The sequence below is a fragment of the Colius striatus genome, chromosome 8 (assembly GCF_028858725.1).
Source record: "Colius striatus isolate bColStr4 chromosome 8, bColStr4.1.hap1, whole genome shotgun sequence".
Classification (NCBI taxonomy): Eukaryota; Metazoa; Chordata; class Aves; order Coliiformes; family Coliidae; genus Colius; species Colius striatus.
The window spans coordinates 6524434-6536771 of NC_084766.1; the positions used below are offsets into that span (position 1 = coordinate 6524434).

Here is a 12338-nt window from a genome sequence, read left to right on the forward strand (position 1 = left end):
TAACACCTGAGAAGTCAAAATAGCCTTCGAGGTCATTATTGTTATTTTATTTATTTGCCTTCTGGCTTTCTAGGTAAAGCTCGACTGTGCCTTCAATATTACCTTGGAAGTACTACGCCTGGCACGCAGGTTCTCGCTCCTACTGCCCCTAAGCCGGGAGGAATCGCTGCTGAGGGGACGGGCGGCCCCGCGGGACCGGGGGGCCCCCTCAGCCCGGCTCGGGGGCGGGGCGCGGGCAGGACGGCTTTCCGAGCCTCTTCCGGAGGGTGGGGGACGCAGCGGCCATCTCCACCAGAAAACCAACCTAAAACAAAACAGCCTTACCGAGTGGCTGTGGGCTTCCTCCAGCCGTGCCGTCGTAACGGGGCTGTGAGGGGCCGGCCGCGGGGAAGGGGCGGTGGGAACGTGAGGGGCGGCCGTTCCCGCCGCTGGGGCGGGGCGGGGCCTGCTCTCGCCCGCAGCCTCTGGCCGGCCTTGAGATCCTCGCGGAGCGCTGGGGCTCCCCCACTAGCACAGGAGAGACACCTCTGTGGGTCAAAGCAGGTGAAGCCAGGAGGCCTGCGGGAGCGTGGAGGTCTGGAATGAGAGTTGGGCCTCCCGCGCGTCCCCTTTGTGTGGAGCACGGCTGCCTGCGGGAGCGGGCGTGGCCGGAGGGACGGGCGTGCATTTCCGCGCTGCCTCGGCCTCCGGCTGGAGGACGGCAGCGGCTCGGTTGGGCTTGGTGGAGAGACAGGGCTGGTGGCTGGCCGGGCTGACTCGGGGAAGGTCCAGGAGAGCCGCTGCGCCGCGTCCATGGACTAGCCGAGGCTGCGGAGAGACACCCGGTTACGCCGACCGTCCGCCTTCCGCCAAACTTGGCGAAACTTAGCGAGCAGGCTGCTGCCCCGGTGAGTCCCTGCCTGCCCCGGGAGTTGTGCCGTGTCCTGCCCGTATAGAGTGTCCCTTTCCTCTCCTCGTCCTTAAACACCGCCAGTTTGACCCACCCTCCATCGGAGCACGGCTCTCCCCTGCAACGTCCCTGGGAGCTGGCAGCCATGGAACCGAGCAGTGAGCGAGCGCTGCCCGGCTCTCTCCTGCGGGGCGGGCAGCAGCCCTCAGGCTTCCCAAGTTGGCCGAAAACGTGGGGGCTGTGGTGAGCCTCTGCCATTGTCCTTGTCCATTAAAGGAAACCGGAGAGGGCAGGCGAGGCTTTCTCAGGGACTTCACGCGAAATTGTTTTGTGGGTGAGGTGCCAGAGGAGAGGATAATTTTATTATTTTGTTTTTAAAAGGCCTTTTGGGGTGCTGCAGGCACAGGGCGGTGTTTGCCTGCGCCACGCTCCGCCGCTGCACCGCCTGCTGCCGGCCCTAGCCCTCACCCGTGCTGCTTTTAGCAGAAGCAGTTGCACCATATGTGCGAGGACTGAGGTCTGTAAGGTTTTTATTGTTTTATTTTAACTTTAATTGTAGGCTGTGTTAGCGAGGGGCCTCTCTGGCACCCTTTTGGCGTCCTGCCCAAACAGGCCCAGCCTCAGTGTGTGGTGTCACCTGAGGCGATGCCACCGTCAATGGGCCGGGCCTCTTTTGGTTCCTGTGGAGTCCCAGGATGAGTGTTTGGATAATTGACACATCGCCACCTCTATAAACTTCTTAGGGAAGGGAATGGCACTTAAGCCTTTCGGGTAAGAGAGTTTAAGATAAGCTGGAAAAGGCTTGGTATTATGGAGTACCTGTGATACCACATGTGCCAGACTTCAGTAGCTTTTTTTTTAGGGTAAACCACGATTTCACGCTTTCAAGAGTATCTGCAATAAGACTTTTAAACATCTGCCTGACTTTACCTTTATGTACTCAGTGTAGACTTAATGGTTTCGTTTTCAGCTTTTCTGAATCATGAAACATGAAAAATGCTGTAAAAATAAGATACTTGTTGTGTTGGCTTCCCCTTCCTTAGTAGGCCTTCAAAGGTGGTGATGGAGGGGAAGATATTTTAAGATAGCTGGTAGTACTGCTTTGCTGTTTTGTTTGTTTTTTTCCTTAGGCATGTGTGACTTAGAGGTCTAGATAAATGGAAGGAAAGCAGCAACTAGAAAATGGAAATACAGGATAGATCTAGTCCATAAATGCTCAGTGGGATGAGTATCTCCTTTTCACCTATCTCTATCAGTTAGTTAGGCATCAGTAGTTGCATGATGCAACGACTTCCTGAGCCACTTTATACCTACAATAAATACGTGAAACTGATGTGCTTGGGAATGGATGGTTGAGATGCTACAGCTCTCTGCTAGACAGAATAATTGGGGAGAAAAGGGGTCAGATGGGAGTTCAACTCTAGTCATTAGTGGGAAGTAGGAATGAACTGTGGGGAAAACTATTTTGCAGCTTCTTTGTTTTAGGGTGTGATATCTTTTGCTAGCTTTGGGCTGTGTAATAGTTAATTAAAGGATCGTAAAGCCCTTGATCTGAACCCTAAAGTGCTATCTAATTGGGGTACATTGAAGATGTAACTTTTTGCTCTTAGATTTAGCAAGAAAATTGTTGACATCATGTGTTATGAATTTGTTCATATATGTATGTGAATTTATAGATAATCTGGTAATGAAGTTTAAGTTGAAGGCTAACTTCTAATGAATAAGTGAGAAATATGCTTTTTGATCACTTATGGATTGTTTTGTCTTGAGTCTGACTTCTGATTTTCTTAGAGGATAGTTATATTTAATTTATGAAGCTTTGTTGTGTGGCTACCATTTGGCCATTACCTGTAAATTCATGTGGTGAGAGCGATTTTTGTTCTGCTGACAAACTCCTACAATTAATTTTCTTAGTCTTCTGTCAACTTTCACATCATATATTAGGTGTGGTGCAGTTTGAGCACTGCTGAGCATGAATAAATTAAATTCCTGTTCTAATCTCACAGTGCTACATGAGAAATCTCATTGAGGTGTGTGTATAGAGAAGCCAAGTTCACAGACCTATTGTCAAAACTCTTCCTACAGATCCTCCCTTTGTCATTTTCAGGTTTAAAGAAAAAAAAATCCACTTTGTTGAGGTATATATATATGTGTGTGTTTCAGACATGAAAGGATACATTTATACCTCACATGTGAGTCAAGAATGATTTTACTTGTGGGCTTTTGTGCCATTCTGCTTTCCACTGCAGCTTCCTGGGTTAAAACTTCCTGTTTCTGGTAGATCCGACTTTTGTACCTTGGCGTTGGTGGTGTGTTTCCAAGACTAGCAGGCTGCAATTGACAAAATCCATGAGTGTGTTGCTTTAAGCTGAGGTATGTCAGGTAGAATGACTCAAACCCTCAAACAAGAATTTTCTTCACAGTAAATGTTGCAGACTGTTGTGAAGTGGGAAGAAATGATCTTTTTCCAAGTGACTTTTGACTGTATGTCTGAAGGATGATCATGTGTCTGATATTGCACAGTCCTAAAATCCGTGACTTTTCTAGACCTGTAATGTTGGTAGCTTGTCTGATGGTACTGATGCAGCGTTCTGGCCTTGGTGAGCTTGGACAGGAGTGGGGTCCTTCTCCTTGACCCTTTGGCTCATATTCAGCCAAAAGCACCTGATAAGGGAAAGATTTAGGACAAGGTTAGAGGTAATCAGAGTAAAACTCATCAAGGTTAGGTACGTGTGGGGTTCAAAGTTTAACAGTTTAGGTTACCCCCAAAAGCCAGAGGTCTGGTTTTAGTCTAGCAATTAAAAAAAAAGGGGGGGGGAAATACTGAATCATCTAGGTTCAAATGACTTAATTTTGAAAACAGCCATGGTTTAATTACTTAAATATAGTTGAACATCTTGTATTTGATTTTTCTGTTTTTGCATTGTAAAACAACTTCTCGTTATTCTGGATGACTGAACGGTATACTTGGCAAGCTGAAAAGTCATTGTTGGGTGAATAATTCTATGTTAGGTGTGTCACAAGTGAGTATCACAGCAAAGGATTTAACCTAAAGAAAATTACGATCCTCAGATATTGACAAGAGAAAGGAAAGCAGTGTTTGCAGTTGAAACCACTAACTTGGATGGCCAGGATTTAGCTGAGCTTCCTTACCAATCTGACATAAATCTTGGAATGGAAGCTGTGAGAGAGAGAGAGCTACTTCAGTCATACTACTTGGTTATTCACTCTTGGATTCTGTTATCACTTATGCAGCAAACTTTTAGCAAATTACAGTAAAAATACCCTGACCACAAGACAAACTGTATCCAAACCCAGGGTAAGTAAGTTTATTTTCCTTTCTTGTTCAAAGTGTATTCCAGTTTGGAAGAAGGGACCAGCACTTGTTTTTTACTCCAGTGTTTCCTATTTGTCTTCCTTTTTGGGAGCAAAGCAATGGTGTTTTATCCCTTTCCATATAATAAATCTCATACATGGTCTGTGTAAGTGAATGAATTTCTGATTTTATCCAGTGCTTGCTTATGTATGTTTCTTAGGAGAGCTGTTTCTGTGCCATTTTCTTTAGAAGTCTGTGCAAAAGCTGGAAGTCTTGGGTCTGTCTTCATCCATAATCTGAACCTGTGTGTGAAAGGCAAGGATGTAATAAATGTAGGGCTTTGCTTCCTCTTGATCTTTTCAGGAAGTGTTGTTGAATGTTGGCTTTGTATTACAAAGGAGTTTCTCTCTGTTTTACCCTCCCAGTCTAGAGAGCAGACAAATTGATAAAGGTCTTCCATGTGAAAACCTGTGCTAAAGCCCTTGATGTAGCTGGGGCTCTTCCTTTGCAGCTTGCTGAGCTAGTATGTACATACGAGCATTTGTTGTCTTTCTTGGTTGTTTTATTCTATTTCAGACAGGTATGAAACCAGATTTGATCATGTGTCCCAACAACCTTTTCCAGAAATCTTTTCCCATTTTAAAGGTTTTTGCTCCCTGCTCAAAGACTAAATAATTAATACTTGAATCTCTCTGGAAAGGTATTTTCTCTAAATAATTGATGGACTTGGAGGTAACAAGGCAGCTTCCAATTGCTGCAGTTGCAGCTACGGGAAGCACAGTATTCAGAGGCAGCTGAATGCTATGAATTTTAATATTTCAAGAAGAGCATGATTTGTTCTGCTTGATGAGGGCTGTCTACTCTTGCTTTGGGGTATAAAATCAGTGCTGAAACATGTACACTGACATCTAGAAACTCCCAGGATAGAAAACAAAGGTAATAGCCTCAAGTAACTTGCACTTGAAGGAAGACACCTGAGATGTTGGACTGTGGTCTCTGATAGGAGCTTTCTGACTGCTGGGATATGGAGCTAATTCTCTTAATTCACATTACTTTTCCCTTGAAGAATTTGTTATTAAATGGTGCTCAGGGAGGTATTTAATGTTGTATGGAATATGAATGCAGTGGTATAGTTACATATAATAAAGGGTACAGAACAGCAAAGCTTTCTGCCTGAGTACTAAATTACTTGAGTTTGCTTGCAGACAACTAAAAAGTTGTCTGAACTGAAACTAATGGATAGGTGATTAGTAAGACAAGAAGATGGCTTTTTTTTTTTACAAAATGTAGAGTGCACTGAGTTTGCAAAGAGTATTTTGACAAAGTGCTCATAGCAGTCATCTGCTTTTGCACACCAGGAGGGAGTTTAACTGAAAGACTTATCCAGGTGAGATAAGTGAGAAGGTGTTGTTCAGCTTTTTGGAGGCTTTTTTTGAGCTATGCTGTTTGTTTAACCAGTCATGTTGTCAGCCTTCTGAGTTTTCTGTGTTCTCTTTTTTTTTCTCTGGAGGTATTTGGTTGGGGTTTTTTTTGCCTTTTATTAAATATACAGATTATGAAGTACTTGTGTATAACTTTTATGCCTTTTAATTCTGCTGGTGCGTTTGCTCTTAGCTGTTTCAGAGACTGATGTCTGGATTGGAAGGAGCTCCAACAGTGTCACTTCATGGCCTTTGCTGCTCTGATCTCTTTATGGCACGTCGTTGTTCTTGGCATAATCTTGAGAGGTGGAGAGCCTGTTTGTCCTCCTTCCCCTGAGGCAGATGTGGAGTCTTCCAGTGAGACAGTCAAGGGTTTCTCACAACCTGTCTGAACACTGGCTCTTGGGGGAAGGGCTGGAGCTGTTCAAGCGTGGGCTTGGTCCGGAGCAGCTTTGGTCTTTGTAATTCTTTTTCATTGTGTTGTGGTAGGATGTGCAGGGTGCTCTGAGAGCTTGCCTGCTGTGAATCCTCAAGCATTAGCTTATTTCTATGTCTTTGGGCTGGGATATCTAGTCTGCTGAAAAGCTGGCAGTGGTTAGGATTGTGAAGTTGTTTGCTTAGTTCTGTTTTGTCATGTCTTTTACTTCTTTCTGGTGTTGTGTCGGAGGTTTACCTGTTGGCTTTTGAAAGTTATGCAAGTGCATTTCTTTACCAGAAAGTCGGTTAGTGGAGAAGAAGTGGTTGTTCTGCCTACGTGGCCACAAAGAGCTATCTGTTTTCTCTTGTGGCCTGTGAGCTGGTGGTCATCCTGCTCAGCATGTGTCTTCTAGGTGTATTGCAAATGCAATTGGTGTGTAAGGTGGAGTGCAGTAAAAGAAAGCTTTGAAAGCATCACTCTCAAACCCAACATGCATTAACACCCCATCCCCACAATAAGTAACATTGCCTGGGACTGGAAGGGTGTCTCATCAGGAATGAGTGTTCTTCTGGTGTTTGAAAGCATGGGCCCTGTTACTTGGAGTGGGAGGGAGAAGAAATAGAGTTTTTATGAATTCATCTCCACAGTGTGTCTCTATAGCATGAAGACAGCTTTGTTTAACCAGAACAAGTGACGACTGTAACTAGTATTGTATGGATACAGGCATTGATTTCTTAGCGTGCTCATTACTGGAGGTTAGATTTGAATGCTGGATTTCTTTTTTTTTTAACTTAGAGATATTTTGATTTGTTAAAATTGTTAAAATATATATTTTCTAAAACATAATATATTTCTATATTAGATAAATACATGTATAGGAATGTTCAGCGTAAAGGAGATAAGAAATATGGTGTGGGTGTGGATAGACTGCTTGTTGAACCCAAAGCAAGGAGTATTTGTTGTTTTTCTTTTAAGAAAACCCAACCAAATAACAAAACGCAAACCAAATTATATGTTTGACATCTCTTTACTGTATATATTACTATGATCAGGGTTTTGTTTTTCTCTCTGAAGAAAGAAAATGGAGGGATATCCTTTTTGGCTAAAGTGTAACTGGAAACTTGAACAAGTGGCTTTCCTGGAAATGGAGAAAAGCCACAATATGTGTGTTTAAAAAAAAAAAAAAAAGTTTAGGATATTCTCTGAAGAAAGAGTGAATTTGTGAGTGACAGATAATTATTCCCTGAACTGGAAGTTCTGGCTCCTCAAATAAAATACTTACTTTGTAAAGGTTCCAAAACCTTCTGTTGGAAGGGGAAAAAAAGTCAAATTACATGCTTGCTTTAATTTGAGACCTCAAGTTTTGCTTTGCTGTTGTTGATATTATAGGGAGTGGTTATGTTTCTACTCTCATGAGAGGTAGTAGAAAGCAGCTGAAGGAGTTTTGATCAGCCAAGGTTATTCTGGCTGCTTGTTCTAACAGGTTTTACTCTGTGTAGCGAATAAACTTCTGGTCAGAAGGACTGACACACTTCTGTGTGTTTCACAATACCTGAACTTTCTGCGAACTAAAAGGAAAATAATAGCTTGTGGTTTGTTGCATATGCTGAATAAGTTGTAACACCATCAAGCTCCTATTGAGGTGAAACTGGTCAATAGCTGTAAAGAAAATTTTCATAGACATGAAAGACTTTTACCAAGCTTTCCCAAGATGTTAATGAGACATGCATTGAACTGTATTGACAGTGTCTAGTGTTGGTTTCACCCTGATATAATCTGAGTTTTAACTTGCATGAGTGTGGGTTATCCTGTAGTGCTTTTGAGGATGAGGTCAGAATATGGAGTACATGTTTTATTGGCAATCAGCTGCTTTGAACAGAAATCCTCTTGTCTAGGAAAGAGATCCATGCCTTTTAGTTGGTAATTCTGTCAAGCACTCTTCTGTGTTGGAGCAGAAAGTCTCTTATCTGTTCACTTACTACTTCAGTGAACCTGAGGTCAGTGGAGCAGAAGTAGTGTAAACCTAGTAAAATTCAGTGGATAGGTGAGTAGTTGTACCTCTCCTCAGTGTCAATAACAAATGATTACAGTTTCAATTTACATGGTCAGTCCTTGCATTCTGCAGTGTTACTGACTTTCATTCTGACCAGTTTGTGTAAATGAAACGATGGGATTTTTAGAGCTGCCTGTTTGTTTGTTTGTTTATTTTAAGCATTTCTAGAGTGTTTTGTAGTTAAATAAGAATAAAGACTTTTAACTTGTGAAAGTACAGCCAGTCAACTGTATCTTTTGGTATCTTCCATGCAAAGAACGGTGAAAAGCAGAATTGTTAAAACCATTGTTGACCTCTGTCACTGCTTTTAATTGCTGTTGTCAGTCACTAATTCTGCTCATCTTTAAAAAGTCTTTTTTATGTATTTCTGTTAGTTTGCAAAATCAAGTGGAGCTGAAAATATCCCATGCACGATATCTTGAATAGCTTATTGAATTACTGTTGTGCAGTGTTAGAGCTTTTATTCCAAAGTATTGGCGATGGTAGTCAAGTGGGCAGAAAAGCTTAAAAGATGCTGCTGCTGCTTCATTATTTTTCAGAATTTAAAGTGTCTACACTTTGAAAGTCTAAGTTCAGACTGCTTTTACATGGTATTTCAGATGCAACTCATCCCCTTAAAATTAGTGGCTTGGCCAAAAGCACTTGCATGACTTAAGTGTGAGTTGCCTGTGGAGCTCTTGTGAATCCCTGATTCCTTGTTTTGGGTTTGGAATCACTGGTCTATGTTCCTTAGAAACGTTTTTGAATTGCAATTTGTGCTGTAGTGAATAAAGCTTGGTCACTGAAACCTGAAACTCTTCCCATTTATAGGGAATTGGATCTCTTTTAAGGGATTGTTTTGTAGTTTGTGTTGTGCTTGAAATATTCTTCAAATACTTTGGAGGACTTTGAGTCCTCAGCACCCCACAGAAATAAGAGTCCCAAAAGATGATGTCTTAAGAAATCTGTCTGGCTTCAGTCCTGTGTTCCATTGAGTTCAGAGATCTGTTTTCTGCCATTATTTTTCTAATAAAAGAGGGATAACCAATTAGCAATATCTGTCTTACATCAAAAGTCATAAAATAGCCTTTGGTTTAATCTGGGTGTTTCCTCTAAGAATGAGAAATATTTCTCTGGTATTCTGGTCTGCAACAGAAGTAAATACACTCTACTTGTACTCCTTGGGAAAAGCTTGTACCTTCTTTGTGAGGCTCCAGTCAGCTCCTTAGAGACAAAATTACAGAAATAAAGATGACACATGATGATTCAAGAACTCCCTGCAAGCAACAGGGCTACTATCTCTGATTCCAGGAACAGATTAGCCTCTAAGACCTCCAAATCCTGTAGGGGTTTCCTTTCCTTAGCCCTTACAGGTGAAGATTTGCTGCCCAGCACTGAGATATTGTGCTGAACGTTAAGACTCCCTCAGTGGTCAGCTTCTCTCTGGGATGGGGAAAGAGCAGTCTGTAGGTGCCTCATAGCTGCTTTGTTTTCAGAAAATCCAAAGAAAATCTCTGAACTGTCTTTCAACTTAAAAAAAAAGTTATTTACACTGCCAAAAAAATGACAATTGTTTAATGACACCATGTCTTGAATGAACAAAACTGATGGTTTGGTGTTGATGGAGTAATGGAATAAAGTAGTCATATCAAAAGAAACAATGGGCCAAAGAAATCTCTTGCTGTATTTTAAAAATTCTTCTTGCTCCTTGGTGCATTCTTCTTGACTTGTTGGTTTGCTTCACCAGCTTTGTTTGCTTCACCAGCTTCATATAGACTTGATGCTTTGTACTGATGAATGGTGGGGGAGCAGCCAACAGCTTACAATTTAAAACAAATTTTTTGCTTGTCTCAATTCAGCACCTATTCCCTCAGCTTCATCCACTTGAATGTGTTAGCTTCAAGTGTGATTTAGCCTGTGGTGCTGGTGTAGGCTGGCACTGCAGGGCTGCTGCATTGCTAAGAGCAGTCCCTTGGAAGGTAGCGCTGCTGCTGGCCTCCCATTCTTGTTCTCCTGCCACCACCTAACGCCACCCACACTGGCATTTGTAGGAGCTCTGCAGAGTTAGATTGGAAGGCTTAAAACTGCTTGCTTGGCACATAGTGTAAGATCACAGGATTGATCTGAATTTTTACTACATGGTTTGCTGTATGATTTTTAGCTCCACTGAGTATGATACTGGTTGTGGATGTTAAGAGAGGGAAGAGGATTAGGACTACTTGTGGTGGCAGTATTGGCTGAATCTGGAACTTCAGTGTCACTTAGATCTGCCTTATAAAGTTGATGCCTCCTGGGGGTCAAAAGAATTTGTGGACCTAGATCTAGAGATGTGCATTAGTTTTCCAGTTGTTTTAGAATAAACATCTGTGAGGATTTCTCCAAATGTCCAAATCAAATTTAGTGGACCTTAGCTTCTGTTTTATGATAGTTAAAATCTATAAATATCACCGCTGTTGCATTTTTGAAGGTAAGGGTGGAATTCGTGGGTGTAGAAATGCTTTGGAAATGATAGTAGCTTCTTGCTGAACAAGAACACGTTTTTCCTTTCACTAAAGCTGTAAAAACCAAGACAAAATTATAAATTCTGCCAAAGCAGCAATGCTCTGTATTTAATGTTTAGAAATTCCTGTTGTCATGAGTGAATGATAAGTCAGCTGACACAATGTGACTTGCTTTGTTTGAAACAGTGGAGAACTTTACTAGCCTGTGCTGCCCACGTATTACTTCAGTCTTCTGAGTGTTTTGCAGTATTGCCTAACCATAGTTTTGTAGCCTGTGATGTAAATTAAGTGAAATACCAATGTAGCAGATTTCTAGACTGGTAACAAATGCCTCCTACATTAGGAAACATGACTGCTTTTAGTGTAAACAACAGGGAAGGTGGCTATGTGGCCTTGAGTGGATTGCTTGGTCTGTTTATTTGTAGGGTTAGAGGAGAAAGTCAGATATACCTCCACTGTAGGTTCATTATGTCAGTGTGTTATTACCCCACTGATCATGACTATACTGCTTCATGTGGTGTTACATGGTCTGTCAAGAAGAGCCAAAAGACTGGTGAGGATAAACAGAGAGATTAAGTAAAATCTTCTGTTAATATAGGCAGGTATTTCAGGAGGTAACATCTATCAGAGAGGCCATATACTGTTACAGGACAGCTTCTTGCAACAAGGAACCAGCACTGGTAGTACTAGGCCTCTGTCACTCCAGAGTGTTAAAAAAAGCATATATATATATGTGTGTATGTGTGTATGTATATATGTATATATGTGTGTGTGTATATATATAAACACACACACACACACACACATATATAAAGACATTTTGCTTCTCCATTCTGTGAAAATACTGTGATTAGTATTGAGTGAGGCATCTTGCCAGTTGTATAGAGAAGTGGGGAAAAATGTCGTCCAAGCTGGTGGTCAAAATGATGAGGTAGATGGGGATTGGTGCTTATCAGTAAGGCTGCTTTTGATGCTCTTGTGAGAAGTTTCACTGAAGTTAGATGCAAGTCCCAATGCCAGGGAAGGCAGCTTAACAAAAAGTAAGAATTCAGACTGTGTTTCTATTTTAGGTCCTGAACTGGTATGCTTTCCCTCTCACCTCAGATGTGTTTTAAGCCTCTTTGTCCAGTAGAATCCCATTTTAATGGAATTCAATGATGTGCCAGCTTAATGCCACCTGATGTCTCTTTTTTTTTTTTTTTTTTTGTAGTGGTAACAGCAACAAAAACAAGGTTTCTTATTAGTAGTAAGTCCATTTTACAGTTGCTGCTCCTGTCTTTTGCCAGGATCTTGATTTTCATGGAGGGGGAGGCAGAGCAGTGATGGAGGCCTTGTTCCTTCATCTGGAGAATGTGTTTGCATTGGCAGTCCGGTATATTGCTGTAATAGACATTTATACTGATGCCAATGAAGTCTTGGACTGCTCAGATTAGTAGGGTTCTGCTGTTGTCTCCTAGTGTCCCTTCTTTTCCCTCTTTTTTTCCCAGACCCATCACACTTACTAACTTTGACAAGTGTATAACTATTCTTGAAGTAGAAATTGCCATTTGGAGCTACAAACTGAAACGAAGTTGGGAAAACCAAACATTCCTTCCCTCTCATGTATTTTCTCAGCAGCAAGCTTAGAAAAGCATGCCAGAAGAGTGCTGTTCAGACAAGTTTTTTTCACTGTGTCTCATAATAGTAAGATTCATAAATGTCTATGAAGTTGGATGGGTGGAAAGGTCAGTAACTAAAGCTGAACCAGAGCACGAGGAAACA

The 12338-nt window shown here is 42.0% G+C and overlaps 1 protein-coding gene across 1 annotated transcript in view; it reads left to right on the top strand.

Moving 5' to 3' along the window:
* Window positions 1-294: 294 nt before the first annotated feature.
* The window catches only part of TSPAN14 (tetraspanin 14), a 34521-nt gene continuing 22477 nt past the window's right edge, over window positions 295-12338 (top strand). Inside the window, exon 1 of the mRNA XM_062000746.1 lies at window positions 295-887. The gene's annotated coding sequence lies outside the window, so the exon portion shown is untranslated. The remainder of the gene's footprint in view (window positions 888-12338) is intronic.